Genomic DNA, 20,484 nt, shown 5'->3' on the forward strand with positions numbered 1-20,484 from the left:
ATGGTCAAAGTAGTTGATGCAGAAAAGTCAAGTCAAGTCAAGTCAAGTTTATTTGTCACATACACATACGAGATGTGCAGTGAAATGAAAGTGGCAATGCTCGCGGACTTTTGTGCAAAAGACAAACAACAAAACAACCAAACAAATTATAAACACCATCATAACACACATATTCTTTTACATAATAAATAATGGAAGGAAAAACGTTCAGTAGGGTTAGTCCCTGGTGAGATAGGCGTTTACAGTCCGAATTGCCTCTGGGAAGAAACTCCTTCTCAACCTCTCCGTTCTCACCGCATGGCAACGGAGGCCTTTGCCTGACTGTAGCAGCTGGAACAGTCCGTTGCAGGGGTGGAAGGGGTCTCCCATGATTTTATTTGCTCTGGAGTTGCACCTCCTGTTGTATAGTTCCTGCAGGGGGGCGAGTGAAGTTCCCATAGTGCGTTCAGCCGAACGCACTACTCTCTGCAGAGCCTTCTTGTCCTTGGCAGAGTAATTCCCTAACCAGATGGTAATATTTCCCGGACAAGATGCTTTCCACCGCCGCTGCGCTGAAATCACCTACCTTGATAAAATAATTCACAACAAGATGGCGGTACAAAACTCCAGTGCTAATTGGGTGGCACAGCGGTAGAGTTGCTGCCTTACAGCGTCAAAGCCCCGGGTTAGATCCTGACTATGGATGCTGTCTTTGTGGAGTTTGTACGTTCTCCCCCTGATCTGCGTGGTTTTCACCAGGTGCTCCGGTTTCCTCCCACACTCCAAGGGCGTACAGGTCTGTAGGTTAATTGGCTTTGGTAAAATTGTAAATTGTCCCCAGTGCGTGTAGGATAGTATACGGGGATTACTGATCAGCATGGACTCGGTGGGCCGAAGGGCCTGTTTCCGCGTTGCGTCCATAACCTATCCTAACCTAATCTCTCCACCTAACTTGAAGAAAACTGTCTAGGGATATCTGGCGGAGAATGGAGGAATGGGGATCATGTGCAGGCAGAGGAGATTAGTTTAACTTGGCATCATGTTGGGCATGGACATTGTGGGCTGAAGGGCCTGTTCCTGTGCTGTACTGTTTGATGTTCTATATTGAAAATTTAAATGACATTCTAACAATCTGGAGAGAGTGGATGTGGAGAGGACGTTTCCACTAGTGAGAGAGTCCAGGATCAGAGGTCATAACCTCAGAATTAAAAGATGGTGGCAAATCTGTGGAATTCATTGCCACAGATGTCTGTGGAGGCCAAGTCAATGGGTATTTTTAAGGCTGAGATTGACAGATTCTTGATTAGTAAGGGAGTCAGGGGTTATGGTGAGAAGGCAGGTGAATGGGGTTGAGAGGGAGAGATAGATCAGCCATGATTGAATAGCGGAGTAGACTTAATGGGCCAAATGGCCTAATTCTGCTCCTAGAACTTCTGAACTTCTGAACTACTGAAGCGGGCCCCACTATTCCAAAGTGTCATGGAAAGAGATAGGTGGATGTGGTCAAATCCTCCTTGAGGAAGTGTAACGTTGTCCCAAGGAATCCCTGGCTCATGACTGCAATAGAGGAGGAGAATTTGCACTGACATTCTCAAGTCTGTTTGCTTGAAACTTGGAAAAGTCCAATAAAAATAATGGAAGGAGCATCGCAACATCACAACTCATACTCCCACTCTTCCTGTTGGGCACCTCTTTCTTCATCTTGTGTAGAGACTGCAGTTCCCACTTAGGCCTCAACAGCCACCCGAAGAACCCACAAGTCATCTTTGACCCAGAGAGACTGCCTGAGAAGAAAAAGACAATGTGATTAAAACTCAAATTAGCTCACGATTAATTTTATTTAGGATTGCACAATCAAGTTAATTAATTAATCATTAGACAGCTAAAATTATAATGTAATATTATTGAAGATACTGATAATGTTATGTTACATTGTGTTGCAGTGTTATAAATGTACATAGCAACTGCTAAAAACAAATTCAGCTATCAGCTGTTAAAATCTGTGGAGTTTTATTTTGTCTATTTTTTATTTAATAGTTTGTCTTATTTTTATATTTTTATATTTGTTTTTTGAGTCCTAGCCAAAGCTCTCAAGAATTGGAAGTATTCCTTAAGGCTTTGTATAAGAGTTGGCCTCATTGAGATTTGTGGGAAGGAACTGCAGATGCTGGTTTACACTGAAGATAGACAAACATACTGGAGAAACTCAGCAGGACAGGCAACATCTTTGGATAAAAGGAATGGGTGACGTTTCCATATAAACCATATAAACATATAACAATTTACAGCACGGAAACAGGCCATCTCGACCCTTCTAGTCCGTGCCGAACACATATTCTCCCCTAGTCCCATATACCTGCGCTCAGACCATAACCTTCCATTCCCTTCCCGTCCATATAACTATCCAATTTATTTTTAAATGATAAAAACGAACCTGCCTCCACCACCTTCACTGGAAGCTCATTCCACACAGCCACCACTCTCTGAGTAAAGAAGTTCCCCCTCATGTTACCCCTAAACTTCAGTCCCTTAATTCTCAAGTCATGTCCCCTTGTTTGAATCTTCCCTACTCTCAGTGGGAAAAGCTTTTCCACGTCAACTCTGTCTATCCCGATTTTCGGATTGATTTTTCACCCATTCCTTCTCTCCAGAGATGCAGCCTGCCCGCATTGAGATTTTATGGATAGGGGTTACAAGCAATTAATTTTACTCAAGGTGCGCAAGAGGGTAGGGAGGAACATTTAGAAACACATTTTCTTAGGCTCATATCATCTCGAAGCCCTTTGTAATATCAAAAAAAAGAGCAAAGATTCTAGATGTAGGGGGTTGGTGGAGCAAGGGAACATCAATAGCAATGGGATGGTCGGAACAGGACCAAGTATGAACAGGAATAGGCCAGAGGTCCCCTGAGCCGTTCCTCCATTCCACAAAATCACAGCAGATCTCACTTTAACCTCAACTCTACATGAAGCAAGGATAAAGGTTGGGAAGAAATGGCTGAAGTAGAAGGAAGGATGAGAGGGATACAAGAAATTACTGGACAAAGTGGGATGGGGAATCCTTAGATACCTTACATTTCAGCAATACCTGACTATCTGACGAAACACAGAACTGCAGATGCTAGTTTACACCAAAGATAGACACAAAGTGCAGGAGTAACTCAACAAGTCTGGCAGCATCTTTGGAGGAAAATGATTGGGACCCTTCTTCAGACTGAACTTAGGGGGTAAGGTGGTTGGGGCCAGCCACAAATGACCTCAGGCACAGCGTTGCCTAGTAGAACCATCATAAGGTCATAAGGAATGAATTAGGCCATTCAGCCCATCAAGTCTACTCTGCCATTCAATCATGGCTGATCTATCTCTCCCTCCAAACCCCATCGTCCTGCCTTCTCCCCATAAGCTCTGACAGCTGTACTAATCAACAATCTAACTATCTCTGCCTTAAAAATATCCACTGACTTGGCAAAGAATTCCACAGATTCAACACCCTCTGACTAAAGAATCATTGGCTTGGGAGTTTCCATTACTCAGTTATTTTTGCATTGGTATTTGTATTGGTTTATTACTGTTTATAATACAGTGGAACACTTTGCGTACTATCCAGTAAAATCATACAAAGCATGTGTACAACAAAGCCACACATAAATGCCACAAGGTAGTACAAAGTGAAATATAGCGGTATATAATGTTACAGCATTGTACAGTTTATGGTGTTCGTGAAAATGAAGATTTAAAAAAAAAAGTGCTAGGGCCACAATGAGGCAGGTTGGGTGATCAGGACTACACCCTTAGCTTATCAGATAACTGGGCAGTAGTCTGATAACAGTGGATAAGCAACTGGGTGGTGGAGGCCATGGATTTGAGATGCCCTGTGGAAAAAGTCTTTATGAGTTGTGATACATTTCATGGCTGCACAGAGTCTTGCCGTGGCAGTGAATAGTTACGTTAAGAACCAGCAGGCTACATTGGACTGAATGATGATCATTGCCTCATCGATATTCCTGAATTTGACCGGATTAAACCCTTCCCATTCTTTCCTTTCTCTAGAGTTCCAAAGTCCTAATCTATTCTCATGTCTTAAACTATGTGGATTTTCTGATCAATGTGCAATTGTCCCTGAGATGGACACAAAGTGCTGGAGCCACCCAGCAGGTCAGGCAGCATCTCTAGTCAGGTCGGGACCCTTCTTCAGACCCAAAATGAGCCCGACATGCAACGTCATCTATCCTTTTCCAATTGAGATGGGGAGACGGTGAATGGGACCAGCAATGATCATGGTAAATTGAGATCCCAGCCTGTGATTGCAGAATGTTCAAGAAGGAACTGCAGATGCTGGAAAATCGAAGGTAGACAGAAATGCTGGAGAAACTCAGCGGGTGCAGCAGCATCTATGGAGCGAAGGAAATAGGCCAAATTTAGAGCTGAAACATCAGTCTGAAGAAGGGTTTCGGCCTGAAACGTTGCCTATTTCCTTCGCTCCATAGATGCTGCACCCGCTGAGTTACTCCAGCATTTTTGTCTACCTGTGATTGCAGAAGATGATTGTAGGCCAGTGATCAGAGACTGGAGCCTAACCAGGTTAAGGTTATAGAATAGAATAGAATAGACTAGAATGCCTTTTATTGGAGGGGGGACTGTGTGGAGGAAACCTGGTGGAATTAACCAGGCTGCATCCCACAGTTGTGCTGGGAACTAGGCCTTTAATGTATCTTTGAACAGCTCTGCTGCAAAGACAGCCATGTAATGAAAGAGCTGCAGTTTGGAGAGTGACCAGCAAGGGGCATCCTTCGGACAGTTGTGATCTAGCTTCCCAGGCAGCAACTCACAAAATGTTACACAGGCATTAACAACATCCGGTCAGTGACAAGCGCAGAAATCGTCCACAGAAGGGTGATTTGCAGCAGAAATGCAAGGTGGAATTTGTGGACTGGCAAGGTTTAACCTGGAAATAGTCACAAGCAGGTTCACGTCAGAAATAAGCGATTTTCACACATATAGTGCTGACAAAAACTGTTCTTTGTGCCCTGATCTCCAGGATTAACTGACATATGTTCACCCTGCCTTTACTATCCCTCTCTATCTGTTGTTAGTACTGTCTCTATGGTCATCTCTCGTGCCTTTATTTAGAATTTGATTTCTGTAAGGAAATTGGGATTGTGTTGATTTGTGTTGCAATTTGCACTTCCTGGTTTAATACCGCACAGGTTTAACGTGAGTGGAGAGGAGGGGATGATTTAATAGGAACCCGAATGACAACTTCTTGACACTAAGTGCTGGGTATGTGGAATGCGCTGAGAATGACAGGTAATATCACAATGTTTAAAAAACATTTGGACAGGTACATGGATAGGATAGGTTTAAAGGGAGACATAAAGGGTCTGAAGAAGGGTCTCGACCTGAAACATCACCTATTCCTTCTCTCCAGGGATGCTACCTGTCCCGTTGAGTTCAGCATTTTGTGTCTATGTCAGGCTTAAAGGGAGATGGACCAAGGTGGGTCTAGCGTAGATGGGGTATGTTGGCAATGTGGGCAAGTTGGGCCGAAGGGCCTGTTTCCATGCTGTATAAATCAATGATTCTCTGTTTAAACTCCATACTGATTAAACATTCATCTGTCTGAATGGCTAAGACATTCATTTAGACAGGTACATGGATAGGACAGCTTAGAGGGATATGGGCCAAATGCAGGTAGGCAGGATTAGTGTAGATGGGACATGTTGGTCATTATGGGCAAGTCGGGTTGAAGGGTCTTCGGACTGAGATAAGGAAACACTTCTTCACCCAGAGAGTTGTGAAACTGTGGAATTCTCTCCCACAGAGGGCAGTGGAGGCCAATTCACTGGATGTTTTCAAGAGAGAGTTATATTTAGCTCTTAGAGCTAAAGGAATCAAGGGATATGGGGAAAAAGCAGGAACGGGGTACTAATTTTAAATAATCAGCCATGATCATATTGAATGGCGGTGCTGGCTTGAAGGGCCAAATGGCCTATTCCTGCACCTATTTTGCAGGATAGGTGCAGCCGCTGCACCCGCTGAGTTTCTCGTGCATTTTTGTGTACCATACATTACAACGGAATGGGATAAGGTTCATGTGAGTAGCCAACTCAATTCAAACATCAAAATGATTGAAAATTAAATCTAATAATAATCTAGTGCTCTTAGTGGATTATGAGTGCTTAACATTCAGACCACCTGAGGCTATAAACTGTGTACCATGAATCTACATTAACGCTGTGAATACATATCCTTACTCTATCAAGTTGTGACATTCATCTCCTCCCCACAGAATGAGTCAGGTGGTCCTGGGCTCACAGACCATTTCAGAGACTCCCAGGGTCAAACAAGCTGCCTTTTCCATGAAGTATTAAACTGGGATCCCATCTCCCCTCTTGAGCAGATGTGAAGAGTCTGAAGAAGGGTCTCGATCTGAAACGTCGCCCATTCCTTGGGCTCTCACCTGCTGAGTTACTCCAGCATTTTGTGTCTAACTAAAGATTCCCACTACACTTTTCAAAATAGACCCTCCAGGCCAATATTTGTTACCCAAGCATAGAAACATGCAAACATAGAAAATAGGCGCAGGAGTAGGCCATTCGGCCCTTCGAGACTGCACCGCCATTCAATATGATCATGGCTGATCATCCAACTCAGTATCCTGTGCCTGCCTTCTCTCCATACCCCCTGAACCCTTTAGCCACATCTAACTCCCTCTTAAATATAGCCAATGAACTGGCCTCAACTACCTTCTGTGGCAGAGAATTCCACAGATTCACCACTCTCTGTGTAAAAAATGATTTTCTCATCTCGGTCCTAAAAGACTTCCCTCTTATCCTTAAACTGTGACCCCTAGTTCTGGACTTCCCCAACATCGGGAACAAACTTACTGCATCTAGCCTGTCCAACCCCTTAAGAATTTTGTAAGTTTCTAAGCAATGCCACTACAATCGATTAATGGCTTGGTCTTCATATCAAGAAGAAGCACTGTGTGTGAATGTTGCCTTTTTCATAGCCTAAACCTGAGGTTCTGAAAAACACAATGTAAATGTGTATTTCTTGCACCTGAATTGTTAGGGCTTTATGTAGTAGATAGCAGAGGGTCAGGAACTACCCACAAATTACAGAAAGAACGCAGAAAGAGGTCATTCTGTCCCTCGAATCTGTGCCATGTCTGGCTGCATCTAAATCATGAATTTCAATCCACAGAAATTTGTCCATCTCCATTTGAAATTTTTCATTGGGCACCATAAGGGCATCACAGGTGCCGGAAACTCGGGTCCAAACCAGACTATGGCTGATATCTGTACGGAGTTTGTACATTCTCCCTGTGACCACGTGGGTTTTCTCTGGGTGCTCCAGTTTCTCCCCACATCCCAAAGATGTACAGGCTTGTAGGTTAATTGGATTCTGTATATTGTCCCTGGTGTGTAGGATGAGATAGTGGGATGACATAGAACTAGTGCACTGATGATCAATGGTAGGCATAGACTCGGTGGGCCGAAAGGTCTGTTTCCATGCTGTAACTTTAAACTAAACTAAACTAAACTAAACTAATGCAGAGAGAGTGGCATATTTCCTCCACACTTTGTATGAATTTGTCCTTCCTTAAACACCTGGTTGTCATTTTAAATAATTTCTCGGCAAATTTATCCTTTTTTTTCCTGCCTACCATGGCAAATCCTTTAATCATCTATAAGTTATCTATAGATCACACTCTAATCTTCCAACTGCGAGGCAGTATGTACCTCATCCATACAACTTGTTCCCAAAATGTAGCTCCTTTGGTCCTGAAACCCGATTTATTTATGTATGTTTATGCCAACCTGTGATTTGTACAAACTACACTTGCAGTGAGTAGATAGATATGCCATTTATTGTCACTATACATGTACAGTGAAACTGAAAGCTGCTCGTACTCAGTGCATACATACAATTTAGCACAAAAAACAAGAAACAGAAAAAACAAAAAACAGAAGGGAGATGGGGGGGGGGGGTGGGAATAGGTGCACAAATTCTGCGGCGCTACATACATATATACATATATACAGATGGAAGTCCGTGTTGGGCGGTGTAGTCAGTGCATGTGTGAATTTGAATTTATAGTAGTTATAATTCTCGGAAAGCAACTATTCCTGAGTCTGCTTGTCCTGGATTTGATGCACCTATAGCGCCTTCCAGAGGGCAGCAGGTCGAACAGTCCAAACGCAGGATGGGAGCTGTCTTTGATGATCTTCTTTGCCCTGCTAAGGCAGCGGGAGGTGTAGATGTCCATCAGGGAGGGGAGAGGGCAACCAATGATCCTCTGCGCTGTCCTAGTTACCCTCTGAAGCCTCTCCCTGTCTGCCATGGTGCAGCTGCCATACCATGCTGTAATGCAGTATGTCAGCAGGCTCTCGATGGACGAGCGGTAGAAGGTCAGCAGCAGGTTAGAGTCCAGGTTGTGCTTCCTGAGGACCCTCAGGAAGTGCAGCCGCTGCTGAGCCTTCTTGATGACCGCTGTCGTGTTGTCCGTCCAGGAGATGTCAGCAGCGATATGGACGCCGAGAAACCGGAAGGTGTTGACCCTCTCCACACACTCGCCGTTGATGTGTAGGGGGGCTAAGTCGGTGCTGTGCCTCCTGAAGTCGACAATGAGCTCTTTTGTTTTCCTGGTGTTCAGAGCCAGATTGTTTTCTGAGCACCAGGTTGTCAACTTCAGGACTTCCTCTCTGTAGGCTGCCTCGTCTCGTCTCGAAATAAGTCCGACCACAGTAGTGTCGTCAGCAAATTTGACGATGCGGTTGTTGTTGTGGGCCGGACTACAGTCGTAGGTGTAGAGACAGTATAAGAGGGGGCTTAGCACACAGCCAAGCTCCAGTACCAAGATTCTGGAGAATCGAGCAAAGCTTAAAAATCAAACAACTGGAGAAACTCAGCATCAGTGGAAGAAAATGGACAGACATTATTTCAGGTCTAGACTGACTCGAAATATCTCTCCATTTCCTTCCACAGATGCTGCCTGTCCTGCTGAGATCTTCCTGCGATTTAATTTTGTACATTTATAAAGATATTCAGTATTCCACACCAGAGCTGACGGCCTCAAAGTCGAAAAACACTTGAGGATTTTGGGGAGAATAGCGTCATGGGGCAGTATTTTCTCTCAGGAAACAACGCAAATGTTGAGGCATAGAAGTGGAAATAGTCGACACCAGGTCCATCACCGATTTTCCAGCATCGGATGGTGTGGCCACTCCTTTAATCCGGACAAAATTACGAGAGCATTGCGTGTGATACGCTCTCGTTTGGAACCTGAGCCAGAACTCCTTCATGAAAGAGTTAATTGTTTACTTCTTTGTTAATTGTTAATTCTTTATTTGAGTTTTTAGCTGTCCATGGCGCTTCAGAGACACGGGATGGGTATCATTAGTGGTTCGGAGGTATATCGTTGCAATATTATAACATAAGCTTTGGCTTCTTCCTGCTCCTTTTCAGACACACATACGATTTCATTTATTTATAGATATTCTTTATGACACTTTATAAATATTCTTGTTTTGTTTTTTGTCCGCTGTTTCACACTTGCTCTTTTATTCTTTTATTCTGTTCGAAATAAAGAATTAAATAAATAAATAAATACATAAATAAATAAATAAAGAGAAATAAATAATATTGTATGTGTTGCTCCAGCAAAATGAATACTCCAGCCCGGCTCTGGAACCAAGGGTGCTGGAAAATCGATTCTGCCTGTATAACTTCAAAGCAAAATTGTGTGGTTTCTTAGGTTTCAGTAAATTATTTACTTGAAGAGCAATCAATATGTGGGTTTGAAACTAGCTTTTAGGATATTTAAAGATAAACACAGAATGCTCTCAGCAGGAGTAACTCAACAGGACAGGCAGCATCTCTGGAGAGAAGGAATGGGTGACGTTTCGGGTTGAGACCCTTCTTCAGGTATTCTGTATAGCCAATATTTTATTCCTTGTTAAGGATTGGTGGTCTGATTGTCTACAAAGGTCCCAGATTTACGATGGCTTTGCTACACCTTTTTCAGCTAGAGCGTGCAAAGGCTGAGACCATTTCAACGTTCTTCTTCTTCTTTTCGTGTCCATCTTGTTACAAATGTTCAGTATTCAGTATTTCTTTAATATCATTTTCACTGAGTACTTGCATACACAGAGGAAACGAAAAAACGTTGCTCAATCAGTTTCCATTCAGTGTAGTTATTAAAAAAAGGATAAATACATAGAGCTTTAAAAAACAAATTAAAATTACCATGTCTAAAAACAGAAAGTAGGCCTAAAATTTACAATAGATTAAAAACAGACATTCCGACCGACAGTGGCTTTACTTTGACAGGTGCCTAGCTGTCAAAGTATGGACGAAGTTGAATGTGTTGGTGAATGATATTTGGGGATATCCGTTAATCAGTCTTATTGCCTGTGGGAAGAAGCTGTGGAGCATCCTGCTGGTTTTGCAGCTGATGCTCCTGTACCTCTTCCCAGATGGCAGAATGGAGAAGATGTGGTGTGATGGGTGGTAGGGGTCCTTGATGATGGAGATGGCTCTACTGATGCTCCGCTTCTTGTAGATCTCCAACAGGAAAGGGAGTGGGGCACCAATGATCCTGCTGGCTGTCTTCACTATCCTGTTGAGTTGATATTGTTCGTAAGCCTTGCAGCTCCCGAACCAGGAAGTGATGCCGTAGGTCATTATGCTTTCGATGGTGCCCCTGTAGAAGGTCCTTAGATGAGCAGTAGGGAGACCTGCTTTCCTTAGTCTCTGGAGAGGGTGGAGCCACTGCTCAGCTCTTTTGATCACTGCTGTGGTGTTGGTCGTAGAGGTCAGGTCATCCGCCAGGTGGAGTCCTAGGAACTTCATACTGCTGACCCTCTCCACAGAGGGTCAGCAATGTTGACCTCGCTGTCACCGTCCGTCCTGAAAAGGACGCAAGCTTCCGGCGACAATCAGTGGGAAGCCATCACTTGTCGCTATAGATGATGGTAGTAGCAGAATTAGCTCAGGACACTTCCAGTTTCCAGCCCCGAGACGTGGACGCTTCTGCTATGGGGCCATTTCCAAGTTAAAGATTATGCAAAGATGTCTAAAGGGCCTGTCCCACTTTCCCGAGTTATTCACGAATTATCCCGAGTTATTCACGAATTATCCCGAGTTTTCAAACTCGCAGAATCTTCGTAACGAATCCGTAGGAGTCCGTGGATATATCGTAGCGGCTCGTTATGCCAGCCGCAGGTACTCTGGGCATCAGGTAGGTCGGGACATTTTTTCAGCCTAATGAAAAATGTCCACAAGTTAAAAGAAATAGCCCCGAGTACCTACGGCTGGCATGACGAGCCGCTACGATATATCCACGGACTCCCACGGACTCGTTACGGACATTCTGCGAGTTTGAAAACTCGGGATAATTTGTGAATAACTCAGGAGAATTTGTGAATAATTCGGGAAAGTGGGACAGGCCCTTAACTTCCAGTCCAACACTCCTGGAAAATCCTGGGGCAATGATAAAGCTCGGTTCTTATTGCGTTAACCTACCACAAGAGGGCAGTGCTGCTTTGGGATGGTCTTATTGAATTATTTTCATGGGACCACCAGATGGCACAAACTCATACTTTTCCCCCCATTCTGTTGAGCTTTGAGTTGAAACTTACCGAATAGCGAAAGGCCTTGATAGAGTGGATGTGGCGAGATTGTTTCCATTCATGGACGAGTCTTGGATCAGAGGGCACAGCCTCAGAATAAAAGGATGTGCCTTTAGAAAGGAGATGAGGAGGAATTTCTTTTGGTGGTGAATCCGTGGAATTCATTGCCATAGAGGCTGTGGAGGCTAAGTCATTGGATATTTTTAAAGTGATGATTGACAGGGTCTTGATTACTAAGGGCATCACAGGTTATGGGGAGAAAGGAGAATGGGGTTAAGAGGGAAAATTAGATCCAACACGATCGAATGGCTGAGCACACTCGATGGGCCGACTGGCCTAATTCTGCTCCTATGCTTCATGGTCTCAAGATCATCCTGAGGATGATGAAGACATCTTGCTATGAATTAAGGGCCTGTCTCACTTGGCCGTCATTTGCACGCCATTTACGCGACCTGGTAGCGTATGGGTGGTGCGCGGGATGGCGCATGCAGTGGCGTGGAGGAGTGTGGAGTTGCGTGCGGTATCACACAGCGCTCCAGGATTTGTTCTGCACTAAATCTTCGTGCGCCACCGGCCTGTCGCGTAAATGACGGCCAAGTGGGACACCCTGGCGCGGTGCAACATCTCACCTCCAACAGCAGCAGAAGCAGGCAAGCGATCGCCAAGCTCGGCCTGGGGCTCACGGCCGTTGCGGATCCAGATCCGCCCCCACTCCTACTCCTAGAGCGGGCCCAAGACGATTGAAGATAGACACAAAATGCAGGAGTTACTCAGCGGAACCGGCAGCATTTCTGGAGAGAAGCAATGGGCGACGTTTTGCGTGGAGACCCTTCTTCAGACTGAAGAAGAGTCTCGACCTGAAACATTATCCATTCCTGCAGCTGCCGGTCCCGCTGAGTTACTCCCGCATTTTGCGTCTATCTTCAAATGACGTCACACGCTCCAGGCGGCTGTGCGGACGCCAGTGGGACAGGCCCTTTAGTTTCTATTTCACTGCAAACTTCAATGCAAGGGAGTGGAACGTTTCCAAGTTCAGACTCCAAGTGTCAATAACCCAAGGGCTATCCAGAATGAATCACACCACAATAACCCCTTTGGAGCAGAAGATATTCAGTTTAAAAAACAAAAGTTCTAAAAATATTGGAAGAAAACTGATAGTCAAGAACCATTACAGAAAGATGTGTTTTTGTTTTTGCTTTGTTATCAGTCTGGAGAAGGGTCCCGACCTGAAATATCATCCGCCCATTCCCTCCACAAATGCTGCCTGACCCACTGAATTGCTCCAGCCCTTTGTATTTTGCTCAAGATTCTAGCATCTGCAGGTCCTTGTGTATCTGTTCTTATTTTCAGATTGGCCCAGGGAAGGTGATCAAGAACAATGTGGGGACATAATGTCAGGAGTGTGAGACAGATGATCTTAGTGCACCACTCCACAAACATGCCCAACTTGGGTCAGCAACTTTGAATGATACATCAGTCGCAAATACGTGATATTTTAATGTAATTCCTTCACACCCAACCCTAAGGTATCTCTGAACAAAAGAAAAGGAGGAGCTGCTGGAGAAACTCATCAGGTCTGGCAGCATCGGTGGAGGACAATGGACAGATAATGTTTCAGGTCAAGACCCTTCATCTAGGCTGGTCCAAATAAAGGGCCTTGATACGAAACATCGATTGTCCATTTCTCTCCACAGCTGTTGCCTGACCTGTTGAGTTCCATCAGCAGTTCTCTCTTTGCTCCTTCTTCTTACACCTTTTGTGCTCTTCCCCACCCCCCCCCCCTCGACTTTCCTGACCTTGATGCCCCTGTCCCACTGTACGAGGTAATTCAAGAGGTAATTCGCCCGAGTTTCCCCTGATTCGAACTCAGAGAATTACGGTAATAGCCGTTCGTAGGTACTCAGGGCTCTCGTGGACATTTTTCACACTGTTGAAAATACCTCACGAGTTACCGCGTTTCCCGAGTACCTGCCGTTAGCATTACGAGCCGCTACGAGACATCCATGAGCTGCGACGTAGCCGCTGCGTACATTCTACGTAATGACCACGAGTTAGATTGTTTTAATACTCGGGAGAGCTCTTGAATTACCTTGTACAGTGGGACAGGCCCTTGATTCTCCCACTTTCTCACCCCCCCCACCCTCAACCATTTCCATTTTCATCTCTCCTTCTGGCTTTGCATTTCATTCTTCTCTCCTTAGCAACACCTTATCTCCTTTTTGCCTCCTTTAGTTCCCTTATGTCACCCATTGTCACCTTTTCATCTCTAGCCTCTGTCCACCCATTTGCCATTCAAACCCGCCCCCCCCCGCCCTCCACTCCCTCCACTGTACCAACATCATTTGCCAGGATCCGTAATGCCCCATCTTTTTCCAGTGTTCTCTTCCCCTCTACAGTCAGTCTGAAGAAGGATCCCGACTTGAAACGTCACCTGTCCATGTCCTCCAGAGATTCTGCCTGACCCTCTGAGATACTCCAGCGCTTTGTGTTGCAGGCAAGATTCCAGTATCTGCAGTTCATTGTATCTGCATCTTCCTTTATTGTTCCAGATTCCATGATCGGCAATCTCATGTAGCTCCATATCTCCGAACAAGGATACCAGTGAAGTGCCAGGAAGAGGGTCAGATTTGTTCAGGCCCATTGAGTGAGTCTGCGCTGACCAGTGATCACCTGTATGTTAGTTCTATCCTAGTGGGAGGACCCAGAGAAAATCCATGTGGTCACAGAGGGGGGACGCACAAACTCCGCACAGACAGCCAGGGGCGGAAATCGCTATCAAAACATGAGGGGGGGATAATTTTTTGGGAACCATGCGTGCACACACACACACACACACACATACGTGCGCGCGCGCGAGGCTTCGGCCGTGGGCCCTGTGGACGGTAACATCGGGAGCTGACCTGGTTGGTGACCGACTCCGAACTCCAGCAACAGCAGCATCGTCCGCCCCGAATGGTGGGGCTTCAATCGGCCCGTTCGCCGGGCCTTTCATCGCCCCCGGCACGGCTTAAAACTGACCGTGGGATCTTCCATCGCCCGGCGAGGGCTTCAACATCAGGAGCCTCGATCACCTACACACAGCAATTTGACTGCGGGGCGGTGGACAATCCCGCGGCCAGTCATTGGATCAATATGGTTAGTATTGAGTTTTCCAAAATTGCTTGATCATCACAACTTCATATGTTCATTATTCCAACACTATTCACGGAATATTTGTGTCACAAATTATTTTTATCATTCTTTTCACATCTGCAATATTTTACAAATTATCTATGTCTGCCGTTTCAATAATTTATCCAGTTCATTCCGACATCTGAGACCCCAAAGTCCTTCCTAGTTAGTATTTGGTTCGGTTCATTATTTTTGACACAGTGAATATCTCTGCTTTGTGTGTTATCCAGGCAGATCATCCCAAGCAGTACAAAAACAGAAAGGAAATGGAGCGTCGAATATGGCATTACAGCTACAGAGAAAGTGCAGATAAAAAAAAGTTCAAGAGGCACTATGAGATAGATTGGAAGATCACAAATTCATACTTTTGAGAGATCTGTTCACGAGTGATAACATGGGCTACAAACAGTCCCTGAATGTGATGGTATGTGCTGTCAAGATTTTGTATCTTCAACCTGACAGGAGAGAGAAGAGGATAGACTGACAGGGGGGTGTAAGTGGTCATTGGTTATGTTAGCTCCCAAGACAGTATGAAGCGTAGATGGAGTAAATGGGGAGGGGGCTTGTGTAGGGGGAGACTGGTTTGGGTGATGGACTGGGTTACCCTACAACTCTCTGCAAGTTCTTGCAGCCCTTGGGCAGAGTAGTTGCCAAATCAAGCCGTGTTGCATCCCGATGGCATGTTTTCTCCAGTGCATCCGCAGAAACTGGTAAGAACCATTGGAAACATGTAAAAAATCCTCAGAGGCAATGGTGTACGTTCTTAGCCATTGGTGACAACGAAAGAGTACATGGATGCGAACAGTGGAACTAGCAGGATGACTTGGGTGTGGGGAGGGGCAGAGGGAGAGGTGAACGCATGGGTTATTGAAATTAGTGAAATCTATATTCATACCGTTGGGTTGTTCGCTGACCAAACGAAATATGATGGGACATGCTGCTACTTAATACTTGAACGCCAAATCAATCAATCAATCAATCAATCAATCAATCAATCAATCAATCAATCAATCAATCAACCTTTATTGTCATCTTGCAAAGCAACAATTGTACAGTGCACAATGAGAAGACGTTTCCCAGGGAATACCGAAGCATCGCACATAAAACTTAAAACATTTCACACATAATAACAATAAAAACAATCCAGTCCCTGATGAAACAGTGTAAATAGTTAAAAGCAGGTAAAACAGCAACATTAAAATACAGTAAAAAATCATTAAAATGTCCAGGGCAGCTGATTTGAGTGGCCAGTGCCAGAGTTATTAAAATGTCGCAGAATCAGGTGACTGTGAGTACAGAGTGACTGTTTAGCAGCCTCACAGCCTGTGGCAGGAAGCTGTTTAGCAGTCTGGTAGTCCGGGCTTTGATGCTATGGTATATCTTGCCTGTTGGCAGGAGATCCAGGTGTGTGTGGAGGGGGTGCAGTTTGTCCTTAGCTATTCTCAGAGCTTTTTTCAGAGAGTGGCTCTGGAACAGTTCTTGTACCGAGGGTAGGGTACTCAGCTCCCAACCTTTTACAGTATGTGTATTTGACTTCCTAAAATGTCTCACTTTCGTAATAATTCAAAGTTTGCTCACCACAAGATGCCCAGTTTCCAAAGTCTAGACTGACGCTCCCTGTGTTGGTCAAGAGGAGGAGTTGGTCAGGTGAAGGTGACGGGCGATGTTTTAAATCATGCCCTCACCGCATTCAGGTGACATGAAAACTCACTGGAGGATGAGAAGAGATTTAAAGTGGGACTTGACATGAAAACACATGTGATACTGTGTTTACGACAAGAGAAATAAGACATCGCTGTGAGACCTGGGAAAGACTGTGCAGGTTCAAATGTGCTTAAGATAGCTTGTATGGAGACTGCAGCCCCAGCTTACCAAGATGATGATTGGTTAAATGTAATATAAATGGCATAAATATAAATGAAGCTTCAGAAAATTGGTTCTATTCATTAAAAATCAAGGAAATTGCAGAGCGACCTCATTGAGGATATTTATTGAAAGATATAGCATGGACACAGGTCCTTTGGCACGCCGGGTCCACGCTGAGCACTAATCACCCGTTCGCACTAGGTCTGTGTTATCCTACATTGACATCCACTTCCTACACACTTGGGACAATTTACAGAGGCCAAATAACCTACAAGCCTGTACCTCTTTGACAAGTGAGAGGAAACTGGAGCAAATCCATGCGGTTACAGGATGATTAGTAAGTGCATCAGGGGTTATGGGGAGAAGGCAGGAGAATGGGGCTGAGAAAGAAAGATTGATCAGCCATGACTGAATGGAGGAGTATTTGATGGGCCGAATAGCGTAATTCTGCTCCTATACTGTAACTTATGAACTTATTAATGTACAAATACTACACGGCTCCGGTTTCAACACACTTGGAGCATGGAGAACCAGCTGGGAGACAGACTTAGCGATCTCCTCAATTCACTGTTGCACCAAGCACCGCTGCCCCACCCGGCTCGGTGACCTGCCCCGCAAAGAGTGGGTCGCCCTGAACCGGCTCCGTACAGGGGTCGGCTGGTTCAACGCCAACACGCGTCGCTGGGGGCTGCGTTCATCAGCAGCCTGCATGTGTGGAGCAGACCAGCAAACAGCGCAGCACGTAATTTTCAACTGCGCTATCCTCCCCCCCGGTTGAGGGGTAGACTACACGGCCCTCGACAATCGCACGTCGAACCGGCTACAGTGCCTGGAGGGCGTTACATAACCCCTGCTGCCTCAAACACAAGAAGAAGAAGAAGAAGGCTATACAGAGGGCACCTGAGGTCCAGATCAAACCCGGGACTCTGGCACTGTGCGGCAGAAGCTCTGGCGGGCCTGGGAAGATATATAAGAGATGGGATGAAGAAGGAGAGAGCCATTGCATAGGGGGTTGTGGAGTGCGTTCCCAAAATTAATGACAGATGTAGGATCAATATTTTGCAAAACAGCTGTTTGAAAGAAAGTGGAGATAATGTATGAGGGCTGGGTGGTTAAATGGGAATAGATGAAAGAGTGGTCTTCAACCATAAATGCTACGTTTTTAATACATTTCCTTATGACATAGAAGGAGGCAATGTGGTTCATTAACTTCATAGCTCTCAGAATAATTCCATCAAACCCTTACCCTCACGTATTTCCCTGTAACCGATTGTCTCCAAATTGTCTGATAACTCCAGTCTGATTCTCCCTCACTCTGGGTCACTTGGAGTTGCTGCCTTACAGCGCCAGAGGCCCGGGTTCTATCCTAACTGTGGGTGTTGTCTGTACGGCGTTTGTACGTTCTCCCCGTGATCGCATGGGTTTTCCCCAGGTCCTCCGGTTTCCTCCCACACTTCAAAGATGTACAGGTTTGTAGGTTAATTGGCTTCAGTACAAATTGTAAATTGTCCCCAGTGTGTAGCGTGTAAAACGGGGTTCACTGGTCGGGCCGGAGGTCCTGTTTCCGCGTGATATCTCTGCACCTGTATCTGTAATTAACCTGCCAATCACATCTCATTAAGGCATGGGAGGAAACTAAAGCAACCTGTCAAAATCCACGCAATCACAGTGAAAACGTGCAAACTCCGCGCAGTCAGCAAAGAACCCATTAAGACTGGAGCTGTGAGGCAGTGGCACAGCCTTCTGCACCATTGTGCGAACTCTGTTTCTCTCTCCAAAGATGCTGCTTGACCTGCTGTGTTTTTCCAGAATATTCAGTTCTTTTGTAAATGAGAAGCTGGTGCTGCTCTTGGGAAAACAAAGGCTGACGCAGACAGTGTGTGCTGAGTGTAATTCTATAACAACTGTAGAAGGAGACTCTGAATCAGCCCTGGGCATTATGGCTCAGGGCTCTCACGCCTCCTCTCAATCGCAATGCTCCAATCCTCATCGACAGTAACATTTAACCTTGGGGTCCTCGGAACTGAGCCCCATGAATTGAATTGAAATTGTTCATAGACTGCCCCTCCAACTCCTACCCACCGCAAAAGAACAGTGGGGCAAATTGGTCTTCATGAACCTTGATTTGGTTGGCTTGGTTTTCCGATGTTATATTTACTCTCTGATTCCCAGTGTCAACAGCCAAAACAAATTTCAAGTTTTAAGCTGTCCAAATACGGGAGGGATAATGCATACCAGTGTGCCACAATGAGTCAACAGGTTTCTCACTGTCAATCGTTCCAAGTGTTCGTCAGCCACTCGTACAGGGTTGTTTCTGCATCAGTTTTCAAGTGGTGCAGAACGTCAGTCAAATTCGCTGCCCTTCTTTTGTCCTCTCACCAGCTTGCATATAGTTTTGTACAAAGTGTTGCCATGAGCACAGATTAATTCTCAAGATAAACCGAATGGTTGCGTGACAAAAGACATAGAAACATAGAAACATAGAAATTAGGTGCAGGAGTAGGCCATTCGGCCCTTCGAGCCTGCACCGCCATTCAATATGATCATGGCTGATCATCCAACTCAGTATCCCGTACCTGCCTTCTCTCCATACCCCCTGATCCCCTTAGCCACAAGGGCCACATCTAACTCCCTCTTAAAATATAGCCAATGAACTGGCCTCAACTACCCTCTGTGGCAGAGAGTTACAGAGATTCACCACTCTCTGTGTGAAAAAAGTTCTTCGCATCTCGGTTTTAAAGGATTTCCCCCTTATCCTTAAGCTGTGACGCCAGCTGAGTCCCCCTCATCCTTGGTCCTGCAATCCCTGCAATCAGGGCCAGCCACAAATGACCTCCTAGTAGGACCATTGTTGGCTAAAGAAGGTGTGATCTCAAGAGAAACATTGTGGAGAACTGTGGAATTGGTAAAACGACCAAGGAAAACGAGGGGGCAAGGAGGGAAGGGGAGTATGAGATTAAATTACTTAAAATTAGAGAATTAGATACGATTTGTTTATGTGTGTGTATGTATGTGCATGTATGTACACACACACACATACATGGATATGCTTATGGATGTGTGTGTGTGTGTGTGTGTGTGTGTGTGTATGTGTGTGTATTCTGAACTTCTTTTCGTTTATTACATTGTTCACAGAGTAGTCTGTTTTTATATTGCATTATGCAGCTGCAAGTTAGAATTTCATTGTTCTCTTTGAAGCATATGACAATGAAGGTAGGGAATTATAGATAAGTTAGCCTGACCTCGATGGTGGGGAAGATGCTTGAGTCCATTATCAAAGATGCATTTGGATTGCAGTAGCAGGATCTGTCCAAGTCAGCATGGATTTATGAAGGGGAAATCATACTTGACAAATCTCATGGAATGTTTTGAGAACAAGTACATCCTGCACCTATTTTTTCATGTTCTATATATCTATGCCATCTGCCTATTTCCCTCCATAGATGCTGTCTGGCCCATTGAATTCCTCCAGCACTTTTGGTTTTTGCTCACGATTCCACTATCTGCAAATTCCACAGCGGCCTTGGAAGTGGTAGATTCACATTTCATCAATTGCAAAAGGTACTAGGACGTGTGTTGCCATGATGGACATCCAAAAGAGATTCAGTTGTATAAGTAAGTACTATTTACTCCAACTTTATTTTGGTTAAAGCATTGAAACAGGCCCTTCGGTCCACCAAGTCAATGCTGACCATTGATCACCTATTCGCACTAGTTCTGTCTTTTCCCACTTCACTCATCCACTCTCTACACAATACGAAACATTTACAGAGGTTGATTGACGTACAAAACCGCATGTCTTTGGGTTGTAGGAGGAAGCCGAAGCACCTGGA

Source organism: Leucoraja erinacea, chromosome 26, assembly GCF_028641065.1.
Source record: "Leucoraja erinacea ecotype New England chromosome 26, Leri_hhj_1, whole genome shotgun sequence".
Classification (NCBI taxonomy): Eukaryota; Metazoa; Chordata; class Chondrichthyes; order Rajiformes; family Rajidae; genus Leucoraja; species Leucoraja erinaceus.